The sequence below is a fragment of the Triticum aestivum genome, chromosome 6B (genome assembly GCF_018294505.1).
Source record: "Triticum aestivum cultivar Chinese Spring chromosome 6B, IWGSC CS RefSeq v2.1, whole genome shotgun sequence".
In the NCBI taxonomy this organism is placed as follows: domain Eukaryota; kingdom Viridiplantae; phylum Streptophyta; class Magnoliopsida; order Poales; family Poaceae; genus Triticum; species Triticum aestivum.
Window position 1 is genome coordinate 725,806,735 of NC_057810.1, and position 24,271 is coordinate 725,831,005.

The 24,271-nt window shown below is 42.8% G+C and overlaps 1 protein-coding gene and 1 pseudogene across 1 annotated transcript in view; one reads left to right on the forward strand and one right to left on the reverse strand.

The window, feature by feature from the left end:
* Positions 1–6,993: 6,993 nt before the first annotated feature.
* Positions 6,994–10,925, reverse strand: LOC123135249 (probable disease resistance protein At1g61300; annotated as a pseudogene).
* A 5,983-nt stretch (positions 10,926–16,908) lies between these two features.
* The window catches only part of LOC123140099 (uncharacterized), a 30,382-nt gene continuing 23,019 nt past the window's right edge, over positions 16,909–24,271 (forward strand). Inside the window, exon 1 of the mRNA XM_044559828.1 lies at positions 16,909–17,144. The gene's annotated coding sequence lies outside the window, so the exon portion shown is untranslated. The remainder of the gene's footprint in view (positions 17,145–24,271) is intronic.

Genomic DNA, 24,271 nt, shown 5'->3' on the forward strand with positions numbered 1-24,271 from the left:
GCACCACAAGATAGTATTAGAAACCAGAGAAACTAACAACAAGTGATGTCCATAAATCATAGTGTATTAAATCAAAAGGGGCATAAGTTTTGCTAAAAGAAGAGGCAAAGGGTAAACGAGGCTGCCGACCAAGTTGGCAAGCACTACATGGCGTGTGGGGAGCCTTATTACAATCTAATTGTTTAGACAGGGAAGAAAATATGTGGACGCCGGGATGCCAAAGGCGACGATGCCACAAGTCCGAGGGGGTGGCTGCAAGGAGAGCGGACGCCGGCGCCGGTTTATTGCCAACGATGGGGTAGAGATCGTCGTGGCTAACGGAGATCGTGAGAACTCGTCGAGTGCGAAGATCCTTCACAAGAAAACCACACGGGTAAAATTCAATAGAGCAAGAATTATCTTTAGTGAATTTACGAACAGAGATGAGGCTAGTGACTACATTGGGGGAGACAAGAATGTTGGTGAGGCGAAAATTATGAGGGGAGAGGGTGGTAGAGCCCGTGGCAGTGACAGGAAGATGATGCCCATTACCGATAACAATGCTAGAAGGTAAATGCGAAAATGAAGAACTCAACGAGGTCAGGTTACCTTGGGTGCCCGTCACGTGCGAGGAAGCGCCACTATCGAGAAACCACTCGGGAGCCGGGGGCGTGGCGTAGCCGCCGTTGCTGAAGGCGGAGTTGAGCATGGCGAGGTGGTCCCACGAGGGCTGTGGGGGCTGATAGTAGGGAGTGGACGGCACCGGCGAGGGTGTCTATGCAGGATACGCCTGGGCGTGTGCGCCGGGTCGGGGCCCAAGAACACCGGCGGTGTTCGGCGGAATCCAGCCAGGGCGGGTCGTCGGGAGAGCCATCCCGTACGGGGCAAAGTACCCCGTGAAGGGTGAGAACGAAGGCGCCTGCTGACCGCGCCCGGAGTGATCGCCGCGCCCACGACCACGACCGCGCCCATGCCCGTGGCCGCGGTCACCACGCCCGCGACTGGAGGAGTGGGGCGGCGGATGGGGAGCGTCGGAGGCGCGATCATAGGAGCGGGCAGCCGCGCGATCACCCTGGCCGCGACCACCAGAGGAACCGGCCAAGGAACCGCCGCCCGCCATGGCGAACGCGGAGGCGCCTTCCTCCGCCACGCGTTGTGCCTGCGACTCCTCCGCAAGGACAACACGGGAGAGGACGGTGTCAAAGGGGAGGCCCTGATCACCAAGGACGACGTGGATGGTGTCGAGCCGCTTGTCGAGGCCGTGAAGAAACTGCGTGGTGAGATCCACCTCGGTAACGGCATGGTCGATGTCAGTGAGTGCGTCGGTGAGGAGTTTGAGACGGCTGGCGTACTCCGGCACCGAGAGGTCACCCTGCTTGAGGTTGCGGTATTGGCGGTTGAGGATCATGAAGCGGACGTCGCGATTGGCGAGGAAGAAATCTTTGATCTTGTGCCAGAGGGCGTAGGTGGTGGTGGCGCCAACAACGTGGTCATAATGGTGTCCGAGAGAGTGGCATAGATCCACAGAACGACATGGGCGTCGAGCTCAAGGTATTGGGACGGAGCATTGGGAGGTGGAGGGTGGTCGAGGAGGTAGGAGACACCTTAGCGTACCAGGACCATCAGGAAGAAAGTCTTCCACTTATGATAATTGTGATCGGCAGGGTTGAGGAGGAACTTGATGTGGTTCGTGATGTGATCACGAAAAATGGGGTGGGGAACGGCGGTGGCCGGCGAGGGGGTAAGGGAGGGGCCGTCGGTGGTGAAGAGAGGGGAAAATTGAGAGGGTGCCGTGGCGGGGAAGGAGCCGCTGAATAGGGTGGGGGACGTGCCAAAGACGAAGGGAGGGGTGGTCGGGGCGGTGGCCGGGGAGGTGCCGGCGGCAGGCGCCGAGGAGGAGGAGAGGGTGCCCGGCGACGTGGCCGAGCTCGTGGCGGCGGCAGAGGAGGAGGTGGTGTCGTTCGCGGCCATGGCGAGGGTCCTGGCGACTGATTCCAAGTTGGAAAGTGATTTCCTTAATTGATTCTGTTTACATCTCAAAGTATACATAGGGAGAGAAAGTCCCGAGAGATATGGCACGCAGGCCCTCAGATCCTACAATCTAGGATCGTTACAACGTGCCAGTTAATGTTACAAATGGTACATAAATATACAACTTAACACAGCACCCCATACGTGATGCATGGTGTTCCATGGCCTTGCTGCTGGCAGATGTCGAGGATGTTGGTGGCGTCGTACATAGTGCGCTTGAGCTCGGTCACCCAGCCCTGCACGCTGGTGTCAGCGATGCGTCTCCTCTCGGCGTCGGCCAGGAACTTCTTGAGATCCCCAAGCTTGACGCCCATCTTGTCGATCTGGCCGGTGACGCCGAGAAGCATCCCCACCTCGTCCTCCACCACCTGCTTGAGCATGTCAGCGACATAGGACGCGAAGGCATCCAGCACAATGGCCATGGTTTCTGTTTCTTGTTCTCAGGCTCAGGCCGAAGGTTGGTTAATCAACAGTGTGTCTCTGTGTGTGTCTGTTGCCTTGGTTAGTAGGTGGTACTTAGCTTAGGCTCCTTGCTGGCAAGCCTTTGTTCCTTCCTTGAGTGACGGCAAAGCAGTGGCGGCCGTGGCAAGAAAGCAATTGGTCTCCTTATTCATCCATGCTCGCGGTCGCGGACAGAATCCTTGCAGTGGACATGCATTTCCTTGCTGGCCGCCTGAGCGCTCGGCTTGGGCTAGCTAATAGGGAAAGGGAAAGTAGTGGCTGAATCCCACCTCGATGCACCCACGCAAGAAAACATATCAAAGTATTTTGAAAAAATTTAAAACTTTGTGGAAACGATCATCAACAAATATTAGAGATGCTTGCCAAGTTTGGTGGTCAAATGACATCCAAGAAGAACTGTACAAAAAAAATTATAAAAATTTTGGTCAAAAAGTGCACATACAATTTGACTAATTTTGAGTAATATTTTTTGTATAGAGCTCCGCGGATGTCATTTGACCACCAAACTTTGCAAGCCTCTCTAACTTTTGTTGATGATCACTTTCACAGAGTTTCAAAAAATTTCAAAATATGTTGGTATGTTTTTTTTTTGCATGGGTGCGCTGAGGGTGGTTGTAGAAAAACCACTCTCAATAGGGAAAAGAGGGACGAGATCGCCGCGGCCGCAGTCTTCCACCGCTCTCGGCTTGCACTTGATTTCGCTTTTTTATTTCAGGGGTGTGTATATTAATTCTTTGCCAAGTCAGCTCATTACAATTCGGTCTAGCTGTCAACAAGTGATTGAATGGGCCAAATCCTTTGATCAGTGTTTTCTGCAAAAAGATTACTAGAAACACGGTGAATTTTGCAACAAATCAGCGACTAGGTGGATTACTGCAAACCTAGCCGCAATGTGATAGTTTTGTGCAATTAACTCTGAATGAAATCGTAGAATCGAAAACAATAGTTCCTTTTCCCGGGCACGCTGAATCTTTGCCTACCTGATCCGATAGTCATGCTCTTGAGAGAGAGAATTTGCAAATTAGTGCAAGTCAGTGAAAGATCTAGCTTGCAATATCGGATATCAAAAATAAATCGGAAATCTATATTTTGTATGCAATACTTGAAGGGCTAGTTGAAAGGGTTCCATAGCAGGTAAATACCACACGACGTATTCCTCGTCCCTCATCAAGTTTTCAACTCGTTTCCATTTATCCAGCGAATGCATTTCATACACCTTCAATCATTTCCAGCATTGCAAATGATTCATGGGGACTTCCTGCGCAACAACCCGGGATAGTAAAACACCATCACACTGGCTTCCTTCCTGCGGCCTCGCTTGCTATTACAGCTCTCAGACGCTTTCCTCGGCGACCAGGTACCACACCCCTAGTACGTAGTCTCCCTGCTGTCATGCGCTTTCAGAAGATATACCTGCGTTGTTCAGAGGATTCATTACATGCGTGGCCACACTGACGGATTCCACGCGAGCTGCGGGTTAACGTAACTACTTTGCGCATAATGGGTGCATCGCCGATTTATGCACGATGCAAAATCGGACGATGTCCTGAAGTTTGCTTCCTCACAGCAACGGTTTGATTAACAACATCGTGCAGATGACGTCATGTCTATAGCAACATTCCTGGGTTAACAAATGCAGACCACTGCGTTTCTTTTGCTTCCAGAAAGTAAGCGATCAAATGCATAACTTACAAGGAATACAAAGAGTTCCAAGTAATGACTGCCTCCGTCCCTGCTAATTTCTTACATGACTTGTAAATCAGAATTCGAATATGTAACCAAAAACAAGAACTTCAGAAGTATTGGTCTTAGAAAACTACCACATTTAACGTTTCTCTAAAAGCTACAACTTTTGTTCTAAAATTTTGCTAAAACTATTCACTCGGAAGCATATTAATTGTCGCTCATCCTCTATAACACTAAACTCCTTAGTTTTGAAGGCCTCACAATCAATTGAGGTCTTCAATTTGAAATTGGATCATTCAATTTTGATCGGGTCAACAATTTCACAAGGAGCTCGCTCATTCTCAATTTTTTAATACACTATGCTCCCTAATTTTAGAGCTCTCCCATTCCATTGAGGTGTACAATTTTAAGCCTTGATTTTGACTCTGTCAATCCTTGGTTGTTGCAATAAAATCTTTAACTTCATTAAGCTCTCTAATTTTGAAGCCCTCTCATTCAACTTAGGTCTTCAATTTGGATTGGATACACGATTGATTGGGTCGTTGATCTGGGCTTCATGGTGGGATCTCTTGGTTAATGGGTCCCTTGTTTAGTGCCCGGATTGATGTGGGCCTTCCTTAACAGAAGGAAGTGCCACCTACGATACATGTGGCCAACGATGTAAGTAACTTTCTCATGTATTTGTATTAATTAAAAGACGCCCTTCAATCGCACGGCCAAAAAGATCCACCCAAACACCATAATAAAATAAGAAAAATGATACACTCATGGACAATTCACTATGGATTGGTCGTACTAATTAAATACTCTCCCACCAATCACTTCCTTGATTTGACCGTAAGGCCACGCTTCCCCTAATCTCCAACCATAAATTGACACATCCATCTGTAACCATGATTCCACAAAGTTTGTCGGTACGTGTAACATCTCTGATAAAAAGAACACACACTTCATTGTTTCCCCCACACGCCAAACCAACTAGCACGTAAATAATGTTCACAACTTAGAAAAAATTACCACGTAAAAATAAAACATGTCCAACCCCAAGAACATAAGCGGTGCAGCAAAGCGCACTGCCCTTCTAGTTTAGTACTAAATCTGAGACAATTAATATGGATTGCAGGGAGTACAACTTTTAGGTAGTTGCCCTTTTAGGATTTTTATAACATGGATTGTGACCAAGGTTATGGATTCCGAATGGACGAATTTTCTCATGGCTGGGCGAGATTCTCGGTTACCATGGTTACCGAGAAATACCGAACATATTTCGGACGAAATTTATAACTAAATTTTGAATTCAAATTCTTTTGAAGTAGATATAGAATTGTGTACGTGCTAAGCGTACGTATTCTAAAAAATAAACCAAAAAATGTGCAAAAGAGGGGACTCAATCTGCCGTCCTCTCGAGGAGAGAAGTAGACGGCTACCACCACGCAACAGCTACGTTTAGTGATACTCTTGAGATGCTATAGTATTGTAGTATACTTTGGACGTAAAAAAATCAATTTTTGTTTCGTATATGTTTCATTCTTTTCTTATAGCAAAACCTATTACTCTTCCTTTTTCATACTATCTTGGCAGTTCTTTGCTTTTTTTCATACTATCTTGGCAATTTTAAGAATTTTATAGTTCAGAGGATGGCACTTTTATTTTTGAGAGGATGGCATCTTTATTTTTAATGGCATGGCAGTTTTATTAGTAAGAACATGCCATTTTTATTTATAATAGGATGAAAATTTTATTATTGAGAGGATGCCATTTTTATTTTTAGTGGCATGATAGTTTTATTATTTTAGAGGATGGCATTTTTATTTTTTTGTACTGCCACTTTTTTTTTGTACACAAGATTTTTGGGTGATAACTTTAAATGTGCCAACTTTGTGGGTGTAAATAAATCGGCTCATTTAAAAATTAAAATTCTTACAATTGTTTTTTTTTCAAAATCAGATTTTTGGGCCAGCACCTTTTTTTCCTACGTGTTGCACAATTGGGCCAGCTGGACCTCGTTCGATACATCACCCAGCCCCAGTGAATGGAAATGTTTGCTGGTCCGGAATTACTCGTCGTAGAAATGGATATACCTAGACATATTTTTAGTTCTAGATAATCCATTTCTAAGCATTCATTTTCCATGAGTTGCACGAGAAGTGTAAAAGAAAACTGGGCCTTAGTCTGAAGCCCAGCCCAGCAGGGCAGTTGATGAGCAACACTGGAGCCCATCGATCTACTCCTCATCCCATCTCGTCTCTGATATTTTTTTTTATAAAAAAAACTCATTTCTCTGCAGCGGTGGAGGTGTCCAGCACGGCAGCGAAGCAGCCGCGGCGGCGAGGGCTCTCAGGAAGCTAGGCGCGGCAGCCGGCGAGGGCCAGCCTCTAGCAGCAAAGCGGCGACAAAGCGCACCGACACTCCGATCCTCTCTGTTCTCCCAGGCAAGGCATATGTAATTTCTTTCCCCCGATTTCACCTCACTGTCTGTCCCTGTAGATCGAGAGGCACTAAGAGGTTATAGCATCTGAACCTCTGAAATCCTCAATGTATATGCAACTAGTAGTAGTATACAACAAGTCAATAAATATATAGAATGTATGTGTACTTTTGGTGCTTATAACAATCTCTATTGTCACTTGTACCCAGGCCGGCGAGTGTCACTTGCTGCAGGAACAAGTTTTATCAGACTTAATTGGAACAAGAGGGGTGCTCCGCCAAAAGCAAAGGAAAGCATGTACAGCTGCACATCCTGGCTGCATTAATTTGAATATTTCCTACGTACAATGTTTGCTAGTTGTGTCTTAACATGAAATGGACTAACTACATACATCATGTAATGGACTAACTACTAATCATAAAAATCAGATTCAATGAAATTTTGTTGAAATTTTTAACCCTGATATCGTCTGCCAAAATTAAGATAGGGTTGCAGGATAGTTTTGACACCTTCTTCGCATTCCAGTCTCTCCCAGCATCGAGCATCATCAAACCGTACCTCCTTCAGCTTTGGAGGCAAACTGTCCGACCAGAAAGGAAGCCTCTTCAATGCCAGACTACCTTCAAGCTCAAGTCGCTCTAGGGATGGGAATTTCATACCGTTGTCCCCAATAGTTTCCAACGATTTGGTATAAATAAGAACGAGAAGCTTGAGGCGAGGAAATGTTTTTGTCTTGTCCTGTCCATTGCACAATTTGTCACCGTGGCACCTCATAAATGCTTGCACCATACCATCACAGGAAATTATATGAAGTTGTTCAAGGCGAGGCAAATACATAACCCAAGAGAGGTGCAATAGCTGTTGGCACAAAAACAATTCCAAATAAGTGAGCCTTTGGAATATAAATGCCGGAGTTGCTCCCATCCACTTTATCTCTCTCAAGGATCTCATAAAAGTTAAGCTGAGTTTGTTGAGAGCACCAAAATGGTTGTTTGGTTGTTCCGTGTCATGTTGTACTACTGTTATTTCTCGAGTGTCAAATTCTTCATTAATATCCAATTCATTGATATCCACTTCATACAAGGTCCTTCGTGCAAAGTCCATTGATAAAATACGAGTGAGTGCACATACGTCATTCAGAGCCAAATATCTAACAGGGAGGCTATCCGCTTCTCCTAGTGACTCAAACTGAGCTAAATCTCGGACCAAAATACCAAGCGCTTTCAACTGAGATAGGGTGCCCAACTCTCGGTATAGGAATTGGGTACATTTTCTTAAGAAACTTCTCAAGTCTATTACCTGCAATGCTTTAAGGCTAGACATGACCCCAGCTGGTATTCTCACGGAACCAATACCAGACTTTAGGTACAAGAACTTGAGGTTGATGAGGTTTCCAAAGGAGGGAGGCACTTCAGTTTCCCCAAATTGATTTTCCGACAAATCAAGGTATTCCAGCTTTACCAAGGAACATAATTCTTCCGGTATCCCCTTGAGGTTGTTTCCGCTCAAATCCAGATATGTCAGTGAACTGGAATTCTTAATTTCTTCAACAATTAAGCTTTCATCAAATTCGTTGTTCCGAAGGCACAAGATCCTCAATTTTAATGGATCAAGATTAAACCTGATAGGAATTCTGTTGAACATCAAGGAGATGCACTCAGCTTTGCTCGAAAGGATAATAACTTTTTTGTCTCTGTCACCTGGTGCCGCCACAATCCATTTGTCATTATTCTCACCACAGTCACAAGAAATCCATAAAGCCATATCACGAATCACATCATGCACTTTAACATAACCATGTGAATTTTCGAAGGAAGATCCTGGGCGAACATCGCTGCCATCTAGCAAACATGCAGCTATAAGGTCAGCTATCAAACTATATGATTTTCTGAAGGAAGATTATATGTCATGCTCATTGACTAGACCTAAGCCCATCCAGCATTGAGCAAGGTTAACTTTGCGAATGTTCTCATCCTCTGGCCACAGTGCACAAGTCAAAAAACAATCTCTTAAGGTCTTGTTTCTCAAATTGTCATAACTAAACTTCAGCCGCCTGAAAACATTAGTTTCCATTCCCAGTTCTATTGGGTCTTTGTCATCAGCGCAGCATGACTGCCGCATATATTGGATGGCAGTTTCCCATTGATACTCATCTTTCCGATACATTGCATTTCCAATAGTTATCAAAGCTAATGGCAAGCCTTTCAGTCCCTTCATAAGTTCTCTAGCAAGAGCTTCAATATGGGGACTAGAAAGAGTTTCGGCACCAATATTTTCTTCAAATAGCTGCCATGCCTCATGCTCCTGCAGATATGTGACTTTTAACTCTTTCTTCACCTTCATTTGGCCACAAACTTTTCTTAATCTTGTTGTTAGCACCACTTTTCTATTGAGTTTGTTTACTTTTCCAAGGGGGTATGGTATCCCAACTTCTTCTAGATCAATTTCGTTCCAGAGGTCATCCAATAGTACAAGAAAGCTTTTCGTTTTCATGTACTCATGTATAGTAAGACCATTAGGACCAATACTTTTCAGCCTGAGCCTTTCTATGATTTGTGACTGGACCTTTTCCACTTGGCACCCTCTGGAGGCAGTTACAAAGACAACAAAATCAAAGTCCATGCCCTCTCCAAATGAGTTATTGATGTTTTTGAGAAGATGTGTTTTCCCGACTCCACCTGGACCCCAAATTCCAATCATTCCCACTTTGGGATCATCCTTAATGTACTGGAGAGCATCTTGAAGGTTACGGTTCTTAGCTGACATAGATGGACCAGGCATCTCTTGGACATGAGGTGGCATTGACTCAACTGCAACAGTACTAGGACAAATACTAAGACATTCTCGAACCTCACGAAGCTTCTCAGATGCCTCCATGGCAACATCCTTCTTCAACTTATAGTCCACAGAGATTACACGCACAACATCAATGATTTTGGCCACTTTTTCCAGCCATCTGTCGGCCTCATTTGTTGATTTCTTGCCTTCCCGCTCAGCATTCTTAATCTTCTGACATACATCCTTTTTTTCGCGATCAAGTCTTCGGTGGAATCCTCGAGACTTCCCATAATTCTTTCCGCCTTCAGGTTTAAAAATAATATGCATATATTAGCACTCAGTAATGGCATTAATACTATTTAGAAATTTTAGTATCGAAGCAAGCACTTACCATACATAATGGGTTATCCTTTCGAAGGTTTGATCTCTTTACTGCATCAATGACATCTTCCCACTGCCTTTCATTTCTGCTTCTTCGCATCATCTTCCCGAAATGTATCAGCTCTGATGGTCGGCCAATTAGTTCTCTCACGAGATCCTTAGCAAGTACCCCGACGAGGGGATCAGTATAAAGATTCTCCTCACCAAAACTTTGTTCAAATAGCTGGTGTGCCTCCTCCTCCTCCAAACCAAGCACTTGTATATATTTATCCACACTCATCATATCACATATGGATTGTGATCGTGAAACGATTAGCACCTTCCTCTTCTTTTGGTCCACAACTCTAAGAGGGTGTGGAATGCCAACTGCTGAAAGGTCTATCTCCTCACAAAGGTCATCCACCAACACCAGAAAACTTCTTTTCTTGAGAAGTTCATATATTTGAGCTGTCACATTAACATTCTGGTTTATACCGAACCTGTTTATGATTTGAGATTGAACTTTTTGCACTGTGCATTCACTCAAGCCCTTAATAAGGATAACAATATCAAAGGGGCAATATTCAAGAAATGAATTGTTTATCTTTGTGAGAAGATGTGTTTTCCCTACTCCACGTGGACCCCATATTCCAATCATTCCCACCGTGAGGTCATCCTTAATGCACATGAGAGCATTCTTGAGAGTACGCTCTCTGCTTGGCGGAAGTTGAGCAGAGTGGGTGGACAAATCTACGACAGGAGGTGGAGGTGGTACGCGTGTGACATTATCTGGTACCGGTACGCTACTGTTATATTGTCGCACAACATCCACCTTCTCAGCCGCTTTCTTGCTGGTTTTATAGTTTCCCCAGCAATTCAGGGAGCACCCAAAGCTTCTGCACCTCTAATCAAAAGACTCGCGGTTTGCCGCTTCTTCAGATATGGCTTGCTCCGCCCTTTGCACCCACTCCTCTGCTTCATCTGTCGGTATCAGGCCATTCATTTCGCCATCTTCAATCCTCTATTTGACGCGAAGCAAGTTGCCACTCAAAGTCTCAGTTTCAGTCCTGTGATTTGTCACGTTTGTGCGAGCGGTGAAGCAATACGTGGCATTTTTGGAGAAGAGCGTATAGAATGGACTTATGACCGTGTTGACAGTATTTCCGAGCAAGGGACCAAGCGCCGGTGCCTCAATTGGCATTTTTGGCACTTGTCCGAAGAATCAGTACTGCAAGGCAGACAATTGTTGTGTCTCAATGATGTATATGGCAAGTAAAAACACCAATCAATTAAGTTTATGAAAAGCATAGACTGCATCTGCATGCAATGGCAGATGAAGCGCAAGCTTTGAGATGTTGAATACTCATAAATCTTGTGTGATTATGTTTGAACTTGTGCAAGTTTACACTGTTATACTACTTGTAACCCAATATGTCTTGCATGATTGTACAGGCTAACAGATCCCTATGAAGGACTTTTCTATATGGAAGGTGTATTATATACTCCCTCCGTCTAGAATTACTTCTCGGAGAAATGGATACATCCATTTTCCGGCAAGCAATTCCGGACGGAGGGAGTATATGACTGCATTAGAAAGGAGTTGCGGAAATATGTTCGATTGTGGAGATAACACTTGTTGTAATAACAAATAAACTCGCAACAAAGTGCTTACTGTGTCTCTTATAATAATTGCAGGTAAACAAAACAATCTTGGTATATATGTTCCTCCAGGAGAACTAATCTTGGTATGTATGTTCCTCGAGGAGACCTAACCGCACAAATGAAAACATGGCCACGAGAAGAACTTGTTTGAGTTTTGTTTCTGCATTCAAATAGGACACCGATGTTAGACGATGATGGGAAATCTTGTGTGATTCTCTTTGAACTTGTGCGAGTTTATAGTGTTATACTATTTGCAAGAACACTGGATGGGACCAAATCTATCTTCTGTAATTGTACATGCTAACAGATCCCTGTGAAGAACTTTTCTAGCAACTGATTGTAGTATTCGGGCCATTCTGTTTAAAGAACTTCTCTAGGAACTCACAAACATATATTTTTTACTTTTTGCGGAAGAACTGACAAACATATCAAAATCTTCTTCTAACAGGAGTTAATATAACCAGTGGAGCCTAAAAACTTGAAATAACTGTTCATATCAACAAAATAATTAAGGAGTTAACAAGGGAGCATTACTGAATTACTTGGTAACAATATTTTTTTTCAATAGTAGCCAGGTGTGTCCTTAGTTTGGTGTTGGTGTGCCCCTCTGAATAATTGCTTTTTCAACAGTAATGGACAAGTTTTTATCAGTTTTCTGGCAGAAGCATATTGAGTATCTAGAGACTAAAAAATTCATCAAGAGGAGAATTATCTGCTAGCGTAAGACAAAGTAGAATATATATCACGGGTGCGGCTAATCTGCACCCGGGCTCATCTGCACCCACGCTTAGTAAAAAATTCAAAAAAAATACTAGAAAAATTCAAAAAATTCCAAACTTTTTTGTGGTGGTAGATAATTTGACGCGTGAGGTGCGCCCCAAAAATCAGCTCATTTGAGCATCTGAGCAGCTCTCGACAAAAAAGACAAAATCAGGGTCTGTAAAAATGTATACTGTTCACGCACTGTTTTGACCCGATTTGTCTTTTTTGCCGAGAGCTGCTCAGATGTCCAAATGAGTTGAATTTTGGGGCGCACCTCACGCGTCAAATTATCTACCACCACAAAAAAGTTTGGAATTTTTTGAATTTTTCTAGTATTTTTTTTGAATTTTTTTCTGAGAGGGAGCAGATGAGCCCGGGCACCGTTTTGAGTTTTCCATATATCACGCTCTATATGGATGACGTACTATAACTTCAGCTATAGCGGATTGGAGTTCTGAAAATATGCCCGCTTGTTAAGAAGTTTGAACAGATAAAAGATAAAGCTATAACAGATAAAGTTGCAAGAAAGTGCTTACTGTGTCTCTTCTTTTATCAGGGAAGAGCCCTTCTCCGGAACTTGTTTCAGAAGAAGTATAAGGTTTTGTCACAAGGGAAACAAAACTAACTCCACGGGAATTGATCACAGAAAGAGAAGAGGACACAAATGAAAACAGGACCATGAGAAATTCTTTTTTGAGTTTCGTTTCTGTATTCAAATAGAACAAGGAAGACAAGGGTAATTCACGTTCAATCAGAAATGAAGTTCTGAAAGCAAAGAGTACCGAAAATCAGCAGAGCAGAGCACCTCAACTCAGTTTTTGTGGGATGCAGAAGAAGCAGAAGAGGAGGGAAATGATTGTGGGAGCTGTGGAAGGGATCCCTTGGAAGTGAGAGAAAGAATAGTCAACAACCAAGGTGCAGGAAACAAAGATAGACTAGGTCAAAATTAAGATGCTCAATTATTGGCCATTAGTTTATATCAGCTGGGTCTAAAATACATGGTGGAAGGTAATAGCCGAATCTTTCAAGCTTAAGAAGTGCACGTTGGCACCAGTTGGTAGGCTGACACCTATGCAAAGTCGCATGCCAAGTATCCATTATTTATGTTGGAATTCAATGAACCTAACAACGATTCATCGATCCTTGAGATGTGCAGGCTTGCATATGCGCAAGTTGTCTGTATCAAAATTACATACCCAGCCCATTGTAGAAAAAATAAATTAACTAGTGCGCTGAACAAAATAGGAAAAGGTCAGTTGCTTCCAAGGTAGTTTTGCTACTAATCTAACCAAAGTACATCGTCCTACAATTGCCTTGCCTATGCATATAAGTACTATGAGTAGTTTTAACATGCTCCACCTTACCCCCTCTTTTCACCGTGAGAGGTAAGAGTACAAACTAGATCTGAGCGTTGATCTCATTATTTAGTGGCCTGATGCCAAGTATTATGTAGTATGGTTATATTTCTGCTCTGCCAGCTACTCCAAAAAGCGACTGTTGAAAAGCTAATTAAATTGGTTGGTGATTGCTTAGGAGATTATGCATGCAGGAAAAGATGAAGGGGCCCTTTTTCTCAGTCAAGCAAGTATATTCTCTAGCCGACTTGTGCCTAGTGCGTGGAGAAGCTGTGTGTGCGGGGAGGATGACAACGAAGGGATGACGACCAACGATTATGACATCTAATCATATGGTGCAGAAAGTGGCTAATCCATGCCTCGCGTCGGTCGACCCAAAGTGCTACCCAATCTGAAAACTACCTGCAAGCAGGCCCAGTAACCTGCAAAACCCAAAAGTGCAGTTTTATAGCATTCTGATGAAAATAGACAGAACAAAAAATAAATAAATAACTAACCTGATGTTGGATCTTGAGGTGTATCTCTCCTTGTGTGTGATTTGAGTAAACTTGTGCGGTGAACCTTGTTCTTGTGTGATTTCTCTTGTGTTCCTTTTGTTATTTGGGACCCTCCTCAACAATTTTATTACCACAGAGAACCACTATTTTAGCTCCGATTAAACAACACAAAAATGTTGTACCCATACCTTCATTCGTAGTGGGCTAATACAAAACATGGAATAATAATTAACGAAAACCAGGAATTAAGAAATGGCAAGGCTGACAATAAAAAGGCACATAAAAACAACCTTTGGATGACAAAGAAGACCGACGGTGCAGAAAACTATTAGATCCCTCGGTAGGGTACCTAGCGTAGCTGGAAGTCATAGATCGGAGGTCACACAGAGAATTTACCCAGGTTCGGACCTCCATAGTGATACCCTATATCTTGCTTGTGTTTGTCATAGATGGTGGGCATACCTCGAGCAAGGGATTACAGAGAGATGTATCAGTCTATCAAGAGTTGTTTCTATGGTAGTAAATGGGATTGAGAGCCCCATAGTCTCTGTTCGGAAATATAGTAAACAAAAATCGCCCTACAATTATCCAGAAAAAATATGAAGATACATTAACGGTTTGGATTTGATCGTGCCCACCTTTGAGTTGCAGCGAAAGAAGATGAGTCATTGTAGATCTTACTTGGAGTCCCTCGAACCATAGATGAATGATTCCGCGAACTGCTCATCAATATTCCCTCGAACGAAATACCGAAAGCACGACCTCTCTATGAGTTACAAGCGTACGGTCTTTACGATTCGGCGGCGCTTAGCCGTCCAGAGCTAATCGTTGCCGAAGAATTAGAGGGAGGAGATTAGAACCATACTCGACTTCTAATTATGAGGATTAGAGGATCCAGGTCAAGCTGTAATTAATCAACTAGGATCAATTAGAACTACAACTAGAGAACTAGAGGAGGCTCCAAAACTTATGTATCAAAAGTGCCAAAAGCCTCTACTATATACAGATTGGAGGAGGGGGCACCACAAGGGGAGGGAAACTCGGAAATCACTAATTGAGGAATGCTCCTTCCAAAGATCACTTTTCACTTCCCTAGTTGCGACAAGTGGTGCGCTGCATGCGCGCCACTTGTCACAACCCGGGAGTTTTCCCTTTTCTAATAGATCCGTTTATTCAAAATGTTTTCTCTTAAACCATGCGTCCAAATTTGAAGCCCTTTTGACCATTGGATTCCTCACATCGAGATCTTCAAAACTAGATATCATGTTGATAGTTTTTGATGAAATTTTTATTTAATGAAAAAAATTATGCCTCTTGCAGAAGGAACAAATAAAATAGAAAACATGTTATTTTTCGTTTCCGATAGGCATGGCCGTGCCTCGCACGGAAGCAAAACCGTGCCTCTCGCAGAAGAAAAAAAAACGTGCTTTCCCATTTTCGAGATGCACAAGCGTGCCTCTCGCGGAAGCAAAACCGTGCCTCTCACGGAAGGGGAAAAAAGAAAGAACTTTTTTTTTCATTTCCGAGAGGCACGGCCGTGCCTCTCGCGAAAGCAAACCGTGCCTCTCATAGAAGGAAAAGAACGTGTTTTTCCCCATTTTCGAGAAGCACAGACGTGCCTCTCACGGAAGCAAAACCGTGCCTCTCACGGAAGGGAAAAAAAGAAAGCACTTTTTTTTCATTTCCGAGAGGCATGGCCGTGCCTCTCGTGAAAGCAAATCCGTGCTTCTCGCGGAAGCAAAACCGTGCCTCTCGTGAAAGGAAAAAAACACGATTTTCACGCAAAAAAAAAATCAAAAACCGAGATCCGTCATGTAGTCCCGGTTGCGAGTCGGGAAACATAGTTGCCGGTGAAAACCGAGTCGACGGCAGGCGATGGTGGCATTCTGCGCCGTTAGCTTCATGAAGACATCGTCGTGTAACTACTGTCGACCCACTCGTGCTGCTTCGGGGGAAACCCTAGGCTCTTGTCTTCCAGATCGGACGATGGTGGCACTGCGGTATCGTTTCTCTCTTGGGAGCATCTTCTTCTTGCACGGAGGTGGAGCAGCGCTGGAAGCCAGTGACAGGAGGTGGAACGGCTTCGTCTTGCACGGAGCTTCGGTGGAGATGTCAAGTAATGCATGATCGACAGGTGCTATGCTATGTCATGCATGTTCGGCAGGTGCTACGCATGACAGATCTTCCATATTCTTCGCATCTGGATGAACGAACGCAGGGCAGTGGCGCCGTTGTGCTCCATGGTGGCGTCGACGGTTGGCCGGATTGGCAAGGATGATGCGGATCTCTCTCTCCTGTAGATGGGTCAGCGGTTCGATGATGATGACGGCTTCTAAAATGTGTGCATGTGGTGTACTCTTTAGATCTGCTGCACGGGTTGTTGGTTTCAATACGTTATGTGGATGAATCGGCGACAACACCGGTTTCAGATATGGGAAGTGAGAGCACTTCATATTGTCAAGTTTATAGGTGTGAGTGATGGCTTGATATATATTCTTGTCAGACATTTGTTGAATAATTAATAAAGATGATCATATTTATCGATTGATGCAGAGGCTGGGGTTTTAACCTCCGTTTCAAAAAAAAAACGCATCCTAGATGCAGAGGGTAAATGCATGCATGCCAAAGAGAGGCTCTTGGTCGTCGCGCTGATGGGGCGAGGCAAGTTGGACATGTGGTGCTGCGGGTCACCGATGACAGTGAGACCGAGGATGCTGAAGCGTGGTGTTGATCCGTGGGGAACGAAACGGTCCCGTCTCCACGTATGATCGCTCTACGAACGTTCCCATTTCGACTCGTCGCCATGTGCAGCATCAATAATTCAATATTCAACTTCACTGCTTGGCTGCTGCTGCTGGGAGGTTTCGTCGTCCAACCACAAGGCAACCGGACGGGTGGTTGAGTTGATTCATTCCAGTTAACACGGGTAATTGCCCCCATCTCCTCATTCATATATGAAGCCACCCTGATAGTTAGGTACGTAGGTCGTTGCAATCATTTTGAGGGCTTTGCTCCATCATCTCCTCTTGCCTGCCTTTTCTCCTGTACTTGGACCTTCGTTTTCCCTCTGAAGCACTGCTCGTTTGGGGTGCTCCATTGCCAAAGCAAGAGCAGCAGCAGCAGCTGGCGTTACACTTCATCCAGGTGAGTGCTCCAGCTCCATCTTAATTTGCTCAGTGCTTAATTTAGGAACCAGTCGGACTTTTAGTTTGTTGTCTGTACATGTTCTTTTGAACGATTTCTTCCCCAATGGCATCGGTACTCTCACCGGCGACATGTTCTTTGTCATGCGGTGCCACCACTTGATGTTGGTGCATCAACAGCTTGCTAATCCCCCCCATGCTCTCCCCTGATGATGATAATCCAGCCTCTGCAGTTAGGCTGCCAAAGTGCCCATGCCCATGTGGTACTGCACAACATCTCCATCCGCACACCTTCGATCACAGCCCGTATCTTGTCTTCAGGCAGATGGAATATTTTAAATAGTGAGCTATGCCATTTAGCGGTGGCTCAACTAGAAGCTATGAAAAGCTATAGTGGAGCTATAGCAAAGCTAAGTTCCATTTAGTGTTTTCCTTAAAATCATGAAATTTTGAAAAAGAATAAGCACACAATCAGTCATCATATATGATATATTCTATATACTTGACATATACAAATGTTGGGCTATTCGCACATCAAAACCCGAGCACCAATCGGGTGTCATAATTCAATAACCAAAGCTTTGCATTGTATATATCATAAACAAGAAGAAAAAATAACGCAGAATGATGGTTTTTTGTATAGCGGCTTAGCGGGCTAAATGACTCTAAATTTAGCACTATGACAAGAAATAGTAGGCTATTAGCGTCATTTCAAATTTAGCTATAGAGCTCTCAAAAGCTATGGATATAGCTATTTAAAACATTGGGCAGATCTGACAACAATTTTGCAATAGTCCTAGCGTCACGGATCATGCCTCCCTGTTGCTGTTGGGCACTATCTGGAGGTGGAGATACTCTATTTTACAATATTCCACCATTTGGCAGCTTAATTCATCCTATTAACGTTACCGATGAGCAGGCTGGTCAACACGCCGCTTTGAACCACCAACTTCACATGTATACAGCTCAGCAACGCAACTTGCCCGAATTGACTATTCCCCGTCTTAATAATGACAATGTAGTTTAATGCTCCTTGACGGAGTAGCCGGTATCCATCACATGCTCTTCAACGTGGCAATCAGTGTTTCTTACCCTTTCTCCTACTTGTATGTGTGAAACAGCAAAAGTGATTTGTGAATGAACTGTCTAATTCCATTGATTGAAGATTAGGGTATGTATACCCCATGTACTGACGTTTGATAAACTAGAGAACCAATCAAAGCATGGATTAACCGGATTTAATTAATTCTTAACTGGATGTTCTCCTTTTGAAAGCAATGCTTAGACTAGTCACAATGGGTAGTAACTTAGACTAGTAACATTTACTAGTCTATGTTCTTACCTCTATAGTGGGGAGTAACATACGTATGATGTTATGCAACACTTCATTTATTAGGTTGTAGACTCATCTTGTCTTGATATGTGTGATGTTACAGTAACTAGCTATGTTACCACATGCCTCTCTTTCCTCATTAATTACTCGCCACATCATGTTTTGCCTACAGATGTGTGATGTTACCACCTATCTTATTACCACTGACTGTGGGTAGTCTTACTAGCTTGGGTCTTTCTGAGCAGCAACCACAACCAATCAGCGAGGAAGGGTCTACACCATCCTCAAAGTTGACCAATAATGACAGTGATATGGTAGTATAATGCTCCTTAACGTGGTAATCAGTACCCATCCCATGTACACATCACCCACCCTTAAATGAAGCTTCTTGATGTTCAGAGACTAGCCTGTTTTGGTCTTGTTAATTGTATCTTGATTCGAGATTCAACAGCTGTGGAGCACACTTGCCCACATCTCTTGTAGCTTGACCCTATCTATTCATTTATATGAAGCAAATGGTAGTGGTTATGGGTCGGTTCAATCCCTTCTTCCCCTTTCTCCTACTTTGATCTTTTCTCTTTGAAGCAATACTAGCTTGGGTGTTCTGTGAGCACCAGCTAGCTAGCATCCGTAATCTTCTTCTAGTTAGTGCTCGATCAACACTTTTGGGAATCACTCAGCCATTCAGTTTTATAGTTTGTATGTATATGTTTTTCTGAGAGTTCTGCTTTAACATTTGGATCCAGGAAATATGGCATGTTTTTGCATTGGACGGTTATATAGCCTTTAATGGGTTCCACGTCCCCAAACAATTCATGATTCAAGGTTCTTGTTTTTACCATCATTCATTATTCAAGGGTTGTAGGACTTTATGATATCTCGCCCATTAGTCCATTATTCACGATGGCCTTGCTAACCCTAAATTGTTTTGTGTTTAAATGATGACATTGTAATCAATTAATTGTGAGAAATATATATCGAATGCTTTTGACCATTGCTCATTATTGTCTTTGTTCAAACAAATTGTTTTGATTTTCATGGTACAACTTCCGTATACTAATGGAGAAATTAATAACATCTTGGAAAATTTCATACTCCTAAGTTTGGTAATACCTATTACCTCCAACCACAAGGTAAAAGTGGATGGTCCACAATAGTTGGGAGCACCTTAGAATTTCTCTACTACCGAACAATCAGCTAGCAACACAACTTCACACATACAGCTCAGCAAGACACAACTTTCCCAAACTACAACCATAATTGAATATAGGAGTACATCGTTAGCATTGACTAATCCACCTCTACCCAATAATGACAAGATTTTCCACAAAGTCTAATGCTCATTAACGTTCTACTTGCTAGTCATCACACGGGTCACATGTACTCATCACCTCCATCAAACGTAGCAAATCAGGGTAGGAGGGAGTGAGGTCTGCATCATCCTCGGCATTGACTAATCCTTGTTTATACCAAATTAATCATTAATTTTAACTGTTTACTCCCTTTGGTTGGGTTTATAACTCGGGGATGGCTTTTAACACCTTCAATTTGACTAGTGAAACTGATGTTGTTAGTCACACATATTTTGTTAGTCCATTGATTGAAGGCTTAAAAGCTCATGCCGGACTTATAAACCCAACAGAATGGAGTATCATATATTCCAAATTATAATGTTGCCAGGCTTGCTTATTAATTTTTTTTGAGAAGGGGGAGTACCCTTAGCCTCTACATCAAGCAATGCAGACATCCATTTTTATAAAAAAAATAGAGCAAGAAAGTACGAAACTCGTCTCATGTTTGTAAACAAAAGCAAAAGATAAAACCAGATGCCACAAACAGAACAAATAGGACACGATGCCTAAACACATATCGTATTATTGTACCCCCATCCAAACATGTATGTAGCTCGTGCTACCATCTCCCAGCGGTTGCACCCAAAGGCCAGAAGCTCCCTAACTTCCACACGACTGAATAATGACAACCTACAGATCCACCAGACGCCCAAACGATAACCTGCAAAAAGTTTGTGATATTGGTTCGGTTAAAAACAACATCATTCCGACAGTTCCAGATAACGGAAAGTAATGCATGTTACTAGCTGCGTTGGGATTTTCCCCGAAGAGAAAGGTTGAAGCAATATAGTAGCGAATAGTATTTCCCTCGGTAGGGAACCAAGGTTATCGAACCAAAAGGAGAACCACACAAACACCCGCCAATAGTACCTGCATATATAAAAGCAAATACTTGCACCCAACGCGGGCAAGTATTAAATCTGGTAATGGTAGACAAATATATTGCAAAGTAAAATAAAAGAAAGAAAATTGCAGCAAGGTATCTTTGATTTTTATAATATGATTAACGTAGACCCGTGGGCCATAGTTTTCACTAGAGTCTTCTCTCTTATAAAAATAATATACAGTGGGTAGACGAATTACTGTTTGGCAATTGATACAAAAGCGCATAGTTATGACGACATGCATTCATGGCGTGATCATGTATATAGACATTACGTCCGTGACAAGTAGATCGACTCCTGCCTGCATCTACTACTATTACTTCATCAATCGACCACTATTCAACATGCATATATGGTATTAAGTTCATGACAAACAAAGTAACATTTTAAGCAAGATGACATAATGTAGACATAATAAAACCAAGCAATATGATTAAACCCCGTCGTTTTCCCTTTAGTAGCAACAATACAAATACGTCCCTCGCTACCCCTTCTGTCACGAGGTGAGGACATCACAAGATTGAACCTACTACTATGCACCACTTCCACTAATGATCAACTAATCAACTTGGCCAAAGAAAACACATAGATTGGAAGCATTACATAGCTATAACAATCACACATAATAAAGTTCAGAAAAGACTCAATTACTTTCATTGAATATTCCAACCATAAACCGACAATTCACCGGATCACAACAAACAAACCGTAAAAGAAGATTACATCGTATAGAACTTCGAGGAAATATTGTATTGAATATCAAAGAGAAAGAAGAAACCATCTAGCTAATCACTATGGACACATAGGTCTGTGGTGGACTACTCATACATCATCGGAGGTCCAACAAGGTTGATGTAGAAGCCCTCCGTGACCGATTCATTCCTCCTCCGGTAGAGTACCAGAAAAGGCCTGCAAATGGGATCGCAGAAGACCAGAAACTTGTGGCCGCGGAAAAATAGTTTCGGCTGGCTCTCTTTTGGTTTTGGGATTTATGGGAATTTATAGGCTTAGAATTAGGTCAAACGGATATACAATGGGCCCATAACCTCAGGTGGCGCACCCCCTGGGGGCGCGTCATGTGAGCTTGTGGCTCTCCCGTACATATTTTGGCCTCCTCCCGAAGTTTCTAGGGGCCCTTCTGGCTGAGGAAATACCACCGTAAAGTTTCATCATGTTTGGACTTTGTTTGTTATGGATTTTGTATAATAAAAAATATGCAGAAAACATCAACTAGCACTGGACACTGAGTTAATAGGTTAGTTCCTAAAAATCAAGATTGATAATATAATAACATGAAACAATCAAAAATTATGGATGCGTTGGTGACGTATCAATGCACAAACTCCCACATGAATTTGTGTTGTTATATTAGTCTTCAGCCCATTTAACCAGTTACCAAATGAATTGGAGATGCTACTCGGCGGTAAAAATTAAATAACACATGTATTCTTTGCCAAATAACCCAGCTAGTGGACATTTGAAAAAAAATGTTGAATCGTTTCCTATCCTCCCACCTTTCTTTTGCCAAGTTGTGCTTAGTAAAAAATCACTCTCTTGTGCACAAACAACATAAAGATCTTGATTTTTAACACACCTTAATTTTTCAAATATGGGTCGACCTAGGGATTTGTACAATATTAATGAAGTCGAATACATAGATTTGACTTAATACGCATGAAATTAAAAATTTCCGTCCGAATGTATTTGGCACATTAGATAGATTGACCTCCATCAACCTACACACAAAATGTAGCCAGCTATCCCATCATTCCCTCAGTAGTACATGTCTGCACTAAACGTTTAAGGGAAAATAACCTAGAATTGTACTCACAAAGGCGCTTTATGCTGCACAATATTTTAAAGCATTGTATACTGTAAGGCTAGACGCATCTCCACAACCAAGTATGCTCCCAGAATCTAGTTGTGCGACATTCGCCAATGATAGATTTACTCATGTTAAAGAAAGTGATCCTTGTCTTCATCAACCTCTTTCAAAAAGGAGAATCATTCGGCCGTGCCATAACATGTGCTAGAGTTTTCGAATGTAGATAATTGTTACGCAATAATTATATCCACACCCCATCCTCATGTACCAAAAGCCGATATAACCATTTACTAAGTAGGAACTTGTTCTTTACTTTGAGATTTTCAATACCCAAACCTCCTTGGTATTTCGTTCTACTAAGAATGTCCCACTTATCCGGTTTGTACTTGGTTGTATTCTCATCATTTTGCCAAAAAAATCTCGACAGATAAAAATCTAAATTTTTATATACCCCTACGGATGCCTCAAAGAAAGATAATAGGAATATCGGCATGCTTGTAAGCACAGAATTAATAAGAATAAGCTGACCCTAAATGACATAAGCTTGCCCTTCCAAGATCTTAGCTTTTTCTAAAATCGATCTTCAATGAACATTCATTCTTTGTTGGTCAACTTCCAGTGATGAATTGGGATCCCTAGATAGCTAATTGACTAATATATCTTTTTTGGCCCTCTGTTCTCTCATATATGCAGCCTGATAGGTTGTCTCACTACTAGGAAAAGGGCTATAGATGTGATGAGCACTAATGGCGCACTGTACATGTGGTGCGCCATTACTAAATACTAATGGTGCACCATGTGTTGGTGCGCCATTAGTGTGCAAATACTAATGGCGCATCCCATCCCACGGTGCGCCATTAGTAAAAAAAAATTATTTATTTTTTCAAAACTACTAATGGCGCACCGTGGGAGTGGTGTGCCATTACTAGTTGAACTAGTAATGGCGCACCATCCCATGGTGCGCCATTGGTAATTTGGCCCAAACATTCCCCCGAATGCACACACCCCCTGTGGACCGCCTTTTCAGTTTCAAAAAAAATAAAAGAAAATGATAGAAGTGTCAAAAAATAAAAGAAAATAAGATTCCCATGTGATATGTGGTCTAGTTGTTAGGAAAATTTACAAACATGAATTTTTGACTTTTTTGCAAAATCTCTCGAGAATTTGTAAAAATGGGCATAACTTTTGCATACGAACTCGGATGAAAAAGTTTTTTATATGAAAAATCATCTACTCGAAAAGTTACATCTGAATTTAATCGGGGGAACCCCGTTAAACATTTTCAAAATCCTCAAAAACCTAACAGAAAAAAGATACGGGGCTTTTAAGATCTGGAGAGGCAAAAAAATTCAAAAAAATTCAAACTTACGAATGGCGCACCTGCCCATGGTGCGCCATTACTATCTTCCCGCCTTCAAAATTCAAAATAAATCAAAAAAAAGTAAAAAAATACTAATGGTGCACCTGCCCATGGTGCTCCATTAGTATCTTCCCGCCTTCAAAATTCAAAAAAAATAAGTAATGGCGCACCTGCCCACGGTGCGCCATTACTATGTTGTATATATGGCTGGGCGTGTCCTCTCCTTACCTCTTCATTCTTCTCCTCCACTCCACCTGTCCTCCACTCCACCTCTCCTCCACTCCTCCACTCCATCTTCCCTTCTCTCTTCGACCATACGACCCTCCTCCTCTCCGGCGACCTCCTCCTCCTCCTCCTCTCCGGCGACCTCCTCC